This window comes from Chaetodon trifascialis, chromosome 15 (assembly GCF_039877785.1).
Source record: "Chaetodon trifascialis isolate fChaTrf1 chromosome 15, fChaTrf1.hap1, whole genome shotgun sequence".
Taxonomy (NCBI): domain Eukaryota; kingdom Metazoa; phylum Chordata; class Actinopteri; order Chaetodontiformes; family Chaetodontidae; genus Chaetodon; species Chaetodon trifascialis.
Window position 1 is genome coordinate 5,764,782 of NC_092070.1, and position 12,381 is coordinate 5,777,162.

General features: G+C 43.1%; 1 protein-coding gene across 1 annotated transcript in view; it reads right to left on the minus strand.

Moving 5' to 3' along the window:
- The window catches only part of tanc2a (tetratricopeptide repeat, ankyrin repeat and coiled-coil containing 2a), a 44,955-nt gene extending 34,347 nt beyond the window's left edge, over nucleotides 1–10,608 (minus strand). Inside the window, exon 1 of the mRNA XM_070981166.1 lies at nucleotides 10,353–10,608. The gene's annotated coding sequence lies outside the window, so the exon portion shown is untranslated. The remainder of the gene's footprint in view (nucleotides 1–10,352) is intronic.
- Nucleotides 10,609–12,381: the final 1,773 nt, after the last annotated feature.

The following is a 12,381-nucleotide window of genomic DNA, read 5'->3' on the forward strand; positions in this document are numbered from 1 at the left end:
GTGTTAAAAGTTAGATCTCGTGCGTTAGCAAGAATTTATTCTGATATTCTCAAATTAAGTCTTGATTATAAAGTGGAATGCCTATATTTAATTTGGATAAGTCTCTTCTTTACTAGAGTCGTGGACTAAGTTCAAGATGATGGCATCCATCTGTCTTTAAGAAGATCATAATGAAGATCTAATCTAGATTACAAGAGGGTATGTGTACAGAGCGGTTGTGTTACTTGAGCATAAAAAAAAATCTGGTTTGTTTTTTGTGTTGGAGTGTGTGTGAGTCTAAATGTATGAAAGACAAGTAACATGCAAAGTAACATGCATTCAAATATTTCTTGCTCAATATTTCATTAAGAGACGCGTCTTCAAAATCCAAAGTTTCTCAGTTTCTCTCTCACTAATCGAATCAATTAGTCACTGGCATTGTCACCCATCAGAGCAGAAAATTGCTGTTCTATGACATACAAATGATTGAGAGAAATGTTGAAAATGTTCGTATCTGTGTGACAGTGAGAGAGTGAGCTACATACATTTTGAGCAGCAGAAGTAACCACTGACCTCTGTCCCCCTCTGTTGACCAGTAGCGGTCACAGCAGCACAGTTAGGAACTCTCGTCCTGTCTCAGTCTCCACTGCTGTGCAGGGCTTCTTGTCCACACATCCACTGGCTCCACTGAGGAGACTGATCGTTTCGTTACCACATCTCCTGCTCTGTCATATCATTAACAACACGCACCAATCAGCATCTTTACATACATGAACTCTAGTCCCTGTCATGACTAATGCTGGCTTGAAAAATAAAAAAAACATCACTGAAATTATTAGAATATATAAATGTGGTTTTGTAGAGTCTTACCTTATATTTCTATATTATTTCCTCTTGAAATACATGTGAGCACCTGATCTGTAGACCGTGCAAGGTGCTCACATTCTCACTGCTCATTCTTCTTTCAACACCAGTTTACATATGAGAAATGGTGCATGCATGGTTTTTTATGCCCCAGGCGTGCACTGCAGTGTAAGCAATGGGTGTATTAAAGAATGAAATGCACACATGGCCATGAGAGACTTTGTTTGGAATGAATTACAAGAAACTCTTCCTCCTCTTTGTCCAGCTGGTGGTGTACCACGTGGCTTGACTATACCTAAATGAATGTAACTTGTTTTCATTGCAGTTCTGGCCTGCACCTTATCACAATAACAGCAAACCTGTGTGTGCCTCTGCTGCATTACAGACTTCACTGAATTCCATTATCATATATAAACAAATTCCACTTCCACTGCAGAGAGTTTTTGCACTTTTATGCTCATGCTGGAGGTCTCTGCCTTTAGCTGTTTCTGCTTTCTAACAATCCCTACACAGGCATGCATGGACCTACACACACACACACACACACACACACACACACACACACACACACACACACACACACACACACACAAATATGCAGGTACCATGCATGATAGATGAATCAGCAGATCATCGTCGCAATGTGTGGCATGTGGCAGACAGCCGTGTGCTCTCCTACTCTCTTCCTCTTCTCTCTGTCTTTCCATTCGTCATTACATTTCTCTTGAGGGAAACAATCTCGAGTGTGTGCGCGCACGTGTGTGCATCCATCACAGGACAGGAGAGAGTGAGGGAGAGAGAGAGAGAGAGAGAGAGAGAGAGAGAGAGAGAGAGAGAAACTTTCAAAAAAACTACAACTCACTGGCTCGTCCAGAAATAAGATCAATAAGCTTCTATTTGCAGCAGTTACATGTCATCATGTTCTTTAGATGTGCACTTACACACAGCAGTGGCTAGCTCAGCCTCGCAAGTGTGTGTAATGTGTGTCAGTGTGCTAATCCTTGATGACAAGCTAGCAGGAACGATGGGACTGAGTCTAAAAACCAAGGCCGCATACACACACAGACACACACAGACACAGACACACACACGCACACACACACACACACACACACACACACACACACACACACACACACACACACACACACACACACACACACACACACACACACACACACACACACACACACACACACACGCATGACTGAACAGCAGCATATACGTTAATACGGCAGAACATGTGTCCCGAAAAGAAGAATGTTGCCTTCTTATGTAAATGCATTGAAGACAGCGGCAAGAGAAATAGAACAAGACTCCTTTGTGTCTGAGAGAGCGAGAGATGACAATGAAATGAAAACTAATAAACTACAAACCATACTTGTCAGCTTTTTATTCCAAACTCTCACTTTCTCATCCAATTTTTCATGACTGTTTATTCACAGATATTTTTGGAAGCAGCAGTAATTGATTTTTTGGTCACTCTGAGGCAGTACAACAAGCTGTATTCACAGCACAATATGTCACCATATAACATTTTTATGGCTGACGTGTTAGCAAATAATTTACACATACAGCCGACGTGAAGCCACATTAGCATTAATCTGAAATGGTGTTTCTAGCCACCTGACAAATGTAAGTCTAATATTGAGTTTGCTCTGTCGCCTCCAGCAACACCTCAGAAAAACATCCAAGTCTTTAGCTTAGGTCTACATAAACTTTGTATGCCTGCTGCTTGGTGTTGGGCAGGGAGCAGTGAGCTTCTGGAAAACAACGTTGATATATATAATAGAATTCATCCATTGCTACAATAGCATATTAATCACTGCTTTAAAATAAAGCCTTGAATGTGTCATATAAGGCAGACAATGCTAATAATCACATATGCATACAATTGCACTCTTGCATTAATGAATGAAAGAAAGCACTAAATTTATTACCCCAAAGACAGGAAAGCAAAAATGGTGAAACATATGAAATTAAGGAGAGATGAGGGAAACTGATCTGAGTCAGTCATGGCCGCCTGCAGCCAGGAAATGTGACTCAGCACTGACGTGGTGAGCAGCTCATTCATGTGAGTGTTGGTCTATGTGTGAAAGAGACAGAGATGAGTGTGGTGTTTGCATCTCCCTCACTCTCTCTCTCTCTCTCTCTCACACACACACGTGCGCACGCACACACACACACACACACACACACACACACACACACACACACACACACACACACACACACACACACACACACACACACCATCTGTCGTCAGTTACTGCTCCATCTGACCTCCTCTAACTTTTTTTTTGGCTTAAGCACACAAACAAGAAAGGAAATGTCCAAATTTGAGAGCAGCATAAAGACACAGAGCAGTAAGTTTGACTCAATGACACCTTCAGGGTTCAGCTTGAAGCTACTGTTCAGCACAGATACCTGCTGATGCAAAGGATTAAACATCTTCATATTACACATTCTCAAAGGGCTCAGCTAAAACAAAGTATTACTATGCACTTGAACTCAACATTTGGGTTCAGTAACCATGTTGGAAGTTCTTGATCTAAACTATATATCAGTCCTCTGTTTTAATATGTCGTGCTGGTACAAGTCGAAATCGTGAATTCTCATTATTCAGAAGAAAACAAGCCATGTCACAACCCAAACAGACCCTCGTGCTCACACATGTCCGGACAGAAAAGTGTCCCCAGTTTATTTCCGCAACAGCGCACACGTAGACAGCACAGATGGACGACCCAATTACTGCTCAGCACTGATTTTAATATCATCATCAGACACAGCATGTAATGCAGGGCTGTATAGAGCAGATTGAAGCTTCATTTATGGTGTTCACATCTGAATTCTAAATCTACATTTTTAGGCCATTTTGTTTTTCTTGCATGTCTATTCATTCTGTCAAAACCCAGTATCTCTGCATAGCTGCAGATCGAGATTAGGCTACGCTAATATTATTAGCATGATATCATATTAATATTAATTGATACTATTAGCAGAATTATTATTAGCAGCCTACAAGGATATATGTAGACAAAACTCAGCTATATTCATTAAAGAATGTTGATTTAATTAAAAAAAAACACGAAGTCATTTAATCCAATGAATCACTAGTGATGATGTCCTAAAATATGACGACAGACATTCGAAGCTTCATTCGACCGGTGACGAGTGTAGATGTTTTTAAGACTTGACTTTTGAGCTGCTTCCTCATGCAGACCTCCTCGATTTCATTCTTTTCTGGGCTGTAAACGGGAGGTTATCAGATTCAAGCTAATATCTCTCCACACGAGTCATGTCTCGCTCGTCCAGCTTTGTTTAGAAGGCGTGCCTAATTTCAGCCATTGTGCTGTGTGTGATCTGAATAATGGTGATGTGCACTGTTACGGAACCATCAGTGGTCAGGATTCCACGCAGCGCCTTGTAATCCAACCCTAACAAGCCTGAATCACTCAATGTGTCTGTGAATTATTAGTCATGTTTACTGTCAGTGTCTTGCTGTTAGTCACATTCTTCTCCCTGCTACTGACCCTATCTTTAAATGACTCTGACCACTTTTTTGACCACTTCATGACTTCTCTCCCTCTCTTCCCCTCTCTCTTCCCTCTCTTCTTTGGCATAAAGCATCATCGACCACACAGATGGACGACAAATGAAAGTAAAAATCCCCATCAAGTGTCTTAGTGAAGCGCTTGGCCCCAGCAGCTCACATGGTAGAGCATGTATTAGGTCGGTAAACAGCTAAATCTTGCCGCCATTTGGTGCCAACGGGCAAAGCTGCCTTGTATAGCAATGCAAAGCGATTTCATGTAACCGCAGCTGTAGATTAAAATAGATCAAATTTTCACATCAGATATCCGGCTTTCTTTTCAGCTATCGGACATTGAAAGTAATGTTGTGCTGTCCAACATTCAGCATGTTTTAGACATGCTAGCAGCATGGATATCCATAGCGCACCTCAGAAACTATTCATGTCTCCCTCAGAATGAATTTTCATATGTTTGCTGATCTAACTTTGGTGTTTAATTCTAATTAACCAACGTTAGCATGCTAACAAACTAAACTAAGAGGATGAACATGGTAAACATTATGTACCAGCATGTGACCATTGCCATTGTGAATATATCATCTTGACATTAGCATTTAGCTCAAAGCACAGTGACTGTAGACTCTTTGGCTTGCTGAATGCAAACTGCTGTTGGACAACATGCAAATTTAATTCAAATCCTTCTCCCTGTTCTACCTGTTCCCAGATCAGATCTATCGTCTGTGTAACTGTGCAGCAGAGCGTAGGCCCTTTTCTCCTTGGGGGGATTCTGAGATGATCCAGGCCATGCTTCCCCTGCAGGTCGATGGGGTTTGCCCACCCCTCCCCAACACCTCACAGGGATTTCCCCTTTTAACAGTCCACACAAAGAGCTGCTGCTTACTTTGAGCAGGGGAAATGATCAGTATCATTCACACAACTTATTCAGACACCACAAGCACACATGCAGTACAGGACTGGTTTGTTTGACTAGGCTTGGCTGTGTGTCTGTATGTGTGTTTGTTATTAGCACTAGCGGAGTGTAAAAGGGCCTTTCCTTCAGCTGAACACACACACACACACACACACACACACACACACACACACACACACACACACACACACACACACACACACACACACACACACACACACACACACACACACACACACACACACACTCTTATCTCTCTTCCCCAGAGAAGCCAATCCTGACTTCCTGTAATCGCTCAGGACTCCCCTCAGCTTGCCCACATACAGGAAGGGAGTGTGTGTGTGTGTGTGTGTGTGTGTGTGTGTGTGTGTGTGTGTGTGTGTGTGTGTGTGTGTGTGTGTGTGTGTGTGTGTGTGTGTGTTAAAAAAAGTTCCTGTCGATAAGCTAACAAAGGGCCAACTGATATGCTTAACTTTTTACCCCTTTCGTCACACTGTAAACTTGACATATTTAAAGCGTCTTGAGGCAGCTTCCCGCTGGCGGCCCCCAGTGGCAGCGAGTGGAAACCGTTTATAACTCAGGAACGTTACGACTGAGAAACATCTCCTGTGTGGAGACATGAACAAACGTAAACCCCAAACTCAGAGACCCTCATAGAGGAGGCAACAGCGGCAGGTTGAGCATTTCATTAGGTTAAACGTCATATCTTGCACTGCATTTTTATTGCACTCTTTGTCTTGTTGTATTTTAGCCTATTTTGATCTATTTCATTTTGTTTTACTCCTTTTAAAAGCCTATTTGTGTGTTTTGATATTGTCTTTTTATATTGCCTTGTGTTTCTTTCATATCTTTTCTTAATGTCGTACTTAAAGCACTTTGAGCTACCTTGTTGAAAGGTGCTATGCAAATACACTTGCCTTGCCTTATGCTTAATCCCATTGTCTTTGAGCCAGGATAGTCTGGGAGGAGGTCAAACGTAGTACTCAGTAGTACTTTTCCGGACATCACTGTTCCATCCAGGAGGCATCATAAACTCTGAAAACTGCACAGCCAGTGACTGCTACAACTATAATTACTATAATAAGATTTCAACTTTTACACATATAATACTTCATGTGAATTTAGAAAATTACAAAATCGTGGAAAAAACAGGGTGATCAGCTGCACCCTTTTGTTCCACTAGTCTGCCCTTTACCTTGATGTTAGTTAATGTTAGAACTGCATTGACAGCACAAGCTGCTGCTCAGCTCTGAATGTGCAAAAATCCTCACTGAAGCCACTGAGGTTTCGATGTGATCTTATCAAGAGCACTGAGGGATTCTGACTTTTGTTTACCACCTATGAGGGTTCGCCATTGGTCAGAGCTCAACCTGACTGCTGGATTTCTGGTATCAAGCTAGATTATAATGTGTGCTGTCACCTAGCACTATATATTGACCAGGAGACCAGGAGAGTTAGCAGCTTCGATTCTGTCCTGGATTTTATGAGTTTTGGGGGTTTTTGAGGATTGTGTAATGTGCACCATTTGGGCTTCAAGAGGCCAGGGCGCACGAACAGGCTGTGTTGGTATTCAGTGGATGTAAACGTGTATCAAGGTGCGATTATAGAGTAAAGTCAGCACTGTCATTACTTTTGGACTGCATGCGGCTGGTCCAGTCAGCTGTTGGGTGCTGCTGGTCTGTGTGTGGCCCCCCAGTCCTCTGGAGTTTTAGCAGTGTGTGAGGCACTGTCAAGGGCATGGGGTCCCATGGCTCTGGAAATATGGAAATATTTTTTTTTTATCATTTTAAAGCTCACTCAGCCAGCAGTGGACTGCTGGCTGTTACAGGGGTGCTGAAAAGCTGTGGGACAGGAAGTTAAACTTCCCACAAACAGAAGCACCCAAAATCTTGAAAATAGCTGACTTGATGCGCACATAGCACGTAGGACCACAGCTCCCAGTGAGTCCAGCAAAAACACCCGTCAAAGTTCTGCATTTGAAGTGGTTGGTTGACGACAGCAGGGATAAAATAATCCGGGTTAGATTAACAGGATTAACATGATTAATCTCAGTTCTCTGCTCTGGTTTAATCTGAAAATCTAATATGCTAATTAACAAAGGTACTGAAAGTATTTAATTTGTGTGACTACCTTAGACTTGAGTCACAGAACTATTTTTTTTTTCACAAAATGATTCAGTAAAGGAAGAACAGCTACTATGTCGATTTCTTTGGAGTATTTGTTGCAGTACTGCTCAGATGGCAGAATATAAAGATTACAAATATTTTTACAGTGTGACACAAGGCAAAGATAACACACCTCCCAGCTGTCTGGGAGGTGGTTTTTCTGCAGGTGGGTTTGAATCAAACGTCCAAGGCTGGTTTTATTCCTGGGTCGTGTGGTTGGCTCTACTCAGCTCTTACTGATTAGCTGATTTAGCATGAGGAATCCAGAAGTAAGAGAGAACTGTCTGCCTCATCTATGACAGACTTACAGTATGTGAAAAAGATAATCAGCAAAAGGTTCGAGAGGGAGGTAACAACATATTCTAACAGGTAATATAATGATTTTATTCGCCTGTAACCTCTGTCACTGCAACACAGGGAGCGTTCTCCTTTTTACTGCACATGACCCTCTGCAATATGAAAAGCTCAAAAGATCATCAAGGATCGCAGTCAGGCGGTCCACACTCCACTCTCACCATGTGGAAAATGATAGCAGAGCATGAAATCACGCCCTGCCCATCTCCCAGACACTTTCTTCCCACAGGAAGTCAGAGCTGCGCGAACACAGGCACTGCAAACTCACACTGTGGATTATTTCCCATTATCACACTATTCTGTGATACATGTTCTAGCACTTATTTGTGAGTGTGGAGCTCAAGGCGGGAGTGAATCAGCTGGACAGGTTTGGGAAAAAAATGTGCAGGGTGATATAAAGTGTCAGAATGAATGCTGAGTTTATGGAGTGTTAAATAAATCAGGAAACAATCCATTGTCACATTGCACACACTGCCATGGCACTGAAACGAGTCCTTATGTTTTCTATGCATTTAATTAGCACTAGTGATGCTCTGTCAATTATCTAATTAAACTAATGTCATATAGTGTGTGTCTGTGAGTGTGTGTGTGTGTGTGTGTGTGTGTGTGTGTGTGTGTGTGTGTGTGTGTGTGTGTGTGTGTGTGTGTGTGGAGGGGGGGCTTTTAATCAGAGCAGTGTTAAATCCAGACTATGAACTACAGGGTTAGGCAGATTAACATGGGATTACACCCATCTGCACTGCCACTGTCTAGGAAAAGAAGCCAAAGAGAGCGATAACAGATCCTATTCCTGTCTCACCATCTCCGTAGTTTTGCATTGATTTTCTTATGAAAACATCTCTGATAAAAACGCTGATACAGTCATCTGAGTCGCCACGAGAATCACTGAGCTACTGGACCTCGTCTGCCCAGGGTTTCATTTCTTATGCCCTGCCTACCCTGCTAAAGCTGGGTGCAGTCTGAAAGGGATACCTTCAGACACTACTCAGGGCTGAATAAAAGTATTGTGCTGCCAATTCAATGATTTGGTTAATGTTTTTATTTACAGTTAATATTTTCCTGAAAAGAACTGCAAGTCAGTGAATCCAAGCAGTGGCTGGCTTGACTGGGCTTTCACTGGGCTTGAGTTACCTTGAATGCGTCAGTTTTGGATAGATTTGTGCAGAGGTGCTCATGACGCTGACACTCATGACCTCTGGACTGAGTCTGTTCAGACCTCTGTGAGCCGTCTTTTCTGCGGGGACAAACTAACAGCAGTCCTTCCTCCCGCACATGATCATGTTTTGATTCAGAGCGTGCACCAAGAGGAGGGGCTGTTCACAGGCGCTCTGTTGTCAGTGTGATTGTAATGGGGGGAGAGGGAGCGCAGCAGGGGTTGAGCGAATCAATGCACTGCACGCAGCTCTACAGGAAAATAAGATTTGACCATTTTAAATAGGCAAAAAAAAAAGAAATAGAAAATCAATATGTGACGGTGAGTGCTGATACTGGGGGCGCCGCAAATACATCAGAGTATGAGAAGCACTGAGATAAGCAGATAGATATGTTGATAGATACATAGCTACGTATGTATTTATCAGCTAACTGCCTACACAGATACAGCAGATAGATTCAGCTCTGCCTACACAGCCAGCATGCACACACACTCAGAGCCAACACACTGATGTAGATTAATATTGGATGTAGTATTGTGAGAGATAATCCAGTCATTTCCACACAAAGGATTTCTGTTTTCTGCCAAAACAACTGTTGACCACCAGCTGGCTCAAACACAAGTCCAGTCCAGTGCAAGCAAAGAGGATATGTGACCAAAATGTGGGGAGAACAGGACAGAAACAAGCAGTGGCGCTCGAGAAGGGCGGGAAAAGTAAAATCCTTTTCATACACATGCATACACAGAGGTCTTCATGAGGGTGATCTGTTCCAGGCCTACCACGCTGCGTTTCCTTCCCTCTGTATCGTCACTTTACCTCCCTCCACTCTTCCCAGTGCAGCCACAGTGCTGAGCTGCTGCCTGGCTTACAATCAGAAGGAAATGATCAAACACTGTCAGCTGCAGACTGGATCATTCAGCTGCACCTGTAATCATGCAGACAACATGGAAACAGGTCTCTGTGGTATTTAAGGATCATTTCAAAGTGATGTTTTATGTCCAGGCCACGATATTTCTGCAATAACTCTGCTGCTGTGGTGAGACTAGTATCTTCCAGTCATTACAATATCAAATCCATTAACCAAGGACACGCGCTGATTAGAAAACAACAACATCATCTCAACATTGTTATCTGCTCAGGATTTCTTGGATATTCTGGCTGTGCTGGTAGGAGATGCGAGCCTCCACACACACACACACACACACACACACACACACACACACACACACACACACACACACACACACACAATCATACTACAATATATCCCTTCTTTCTTCGCACGGGCGCTTACACACACACACACACACACACACACACACACACACACACACACACACAGGCGCACAATGACAGGATATACACGAACCTACCTTGAGCGTTTGTTTTCTCTCAGTTCACCGGTGAGAAGAAAAGCGTCAGACCGGCAGATAATAGGTCGGTCACGGTCGGGTTGATATCAAGCCCTCGGTGTGTACTCCTCCGTGAATCCCCGGTACAAGCCAGCGGAGTCGTGCGTGAGGCGGATTCCCTCTCTTCCCAATTCCCCCATTCATTCCCGGGTGTTCGTGCGTCCTTATCAATAGATGGATGGTGACATTGTGACCATTATTCTCCTTGCGCCGGTGAGCACGAGCTGACGTCTGAAGAGCTGCTCCGGTGGCACGAGCCTCCTCCGGTCGACGGGAGGTGATGAATTATTCACGAAGGGGCGTGGCCAGGAAGCTCAGTGTACGTGTGTTCGTGTGTGTGCGCGCGCGCGACAGACAACAACAGAGTCTCTGGCTCCGGTTGAACCAGCAGCTGTCATGATCAAGCGGTCATGGTGTGAAGGAGGACATCTAGTGGCCAGTAGGTGAATTACACCTAAAAACACTAACACTACAGTGTTTTTCAGTATTGCACATTAGATAAAAAGTATGTAGCAGTATACAAAATATTAAAGCTAATGGAAAAAATAACAATAAAAAAAACATGTACAGGCAATGGAGAGTTGCACATGGGTTTAGACTTGCACATGGTCCAAGTGCAGTGTTTTTCACTATTGCACACTGTTCGAAATACGTAGCAGTTTATAGAAGAAAAACATGTATATGCATCGACTTGATACAAGAAGATAGGAATGTAATATTGAAGAAAATATGTAATATTGCACTAGATCTTGCATGAGATGTAATGGCATGATGATGAAAACATCATGCCATTACATCTCATGCAAGATCTAGTTCAATATTACACACAGAATTACAGAGCAGAGCAGTAAGTACATAAACACAGTGTTCAATGAATCCCATTAAAAGACTAAAAGCAGCCATGGATGTATCCTCGTCATGGGATTGCATTGCTTAAGTTTCTCTCTTCAGTGGCAGTTCAGTGGTGCAAAACTCATCAGCGCTGATCCACAGTGATGTGAAAAAAAGTGATATGGTCAGATGAGTCATCCTTCACTGCGTTCTCGACAAGTGGGTGAGGGCATGTGTGGTGTACACCAAGAGAGAGGTTTAGGCATGGATGCTTGGCTCCTACAGTGAGGGCATCCAGTGGCTCTGATATGCTGTGGGGGACATTTTGCTGCCATTGTTTGAGTCCACCTGTGGTCTGAGAGGGAGGGGTCCCTGCAAATAAACACAGAGCTGTTCTGAGTGATCACCATTATCCTATGATGAAACATTTCTATCCTGATGGGAGCTGTCTCTTCCAGGACACATTGGCCCCATCCATGAGGCACGAGGGCTCCTGAATGATTTGATGAGCTGATGTGCTGCTGGCTTCACTGTCACCAGATCAACCCAACTGAACGCTGACTGTGTGGGAAATTTTGGACCAATGTGTTAAACAGCGCTCTCCTCCAACACCACCGTCACAACACCAAATGAAAGAATTTCTTTTGGAAGAATGGTTTCCATCTCTGCAGTGGAGTTCCCCAGACTTGCAGAATTACTGCCAAGGCTCACTGAGGCTGTTCTGGCAGCACGTGGTGGCCCAGCACCTTACTAACACACTTATGTTGGTTTTTCCTTTAATTTGTCTGTTAGGCTGACCGAGTAGTACCCAACAATAACAACACCCTCAACTACCACCTCACAACCTCCTCCACCACACAGAGACCGCCCCATATACTGTATAAGGATATCTGCTCACCTAATTGGCTGGCACGTACCATTGACAGACAGAAACACAGATATCTATGTCTATAAATATACAATAAATATTTACATAAAACTATCACCAAAAATGTACACAATCACAATAATTATTTACGCACCAAATACACATAAATACTAATAAATATCTTACATAAATAAATACATTCAAACAACGCAGCCAAACTTCCCTCTACCAACTTGTTGTTACCTTCAGGGCACTGATCAACAGTTTGAGCATAGCTGCTTTCAATTTGCC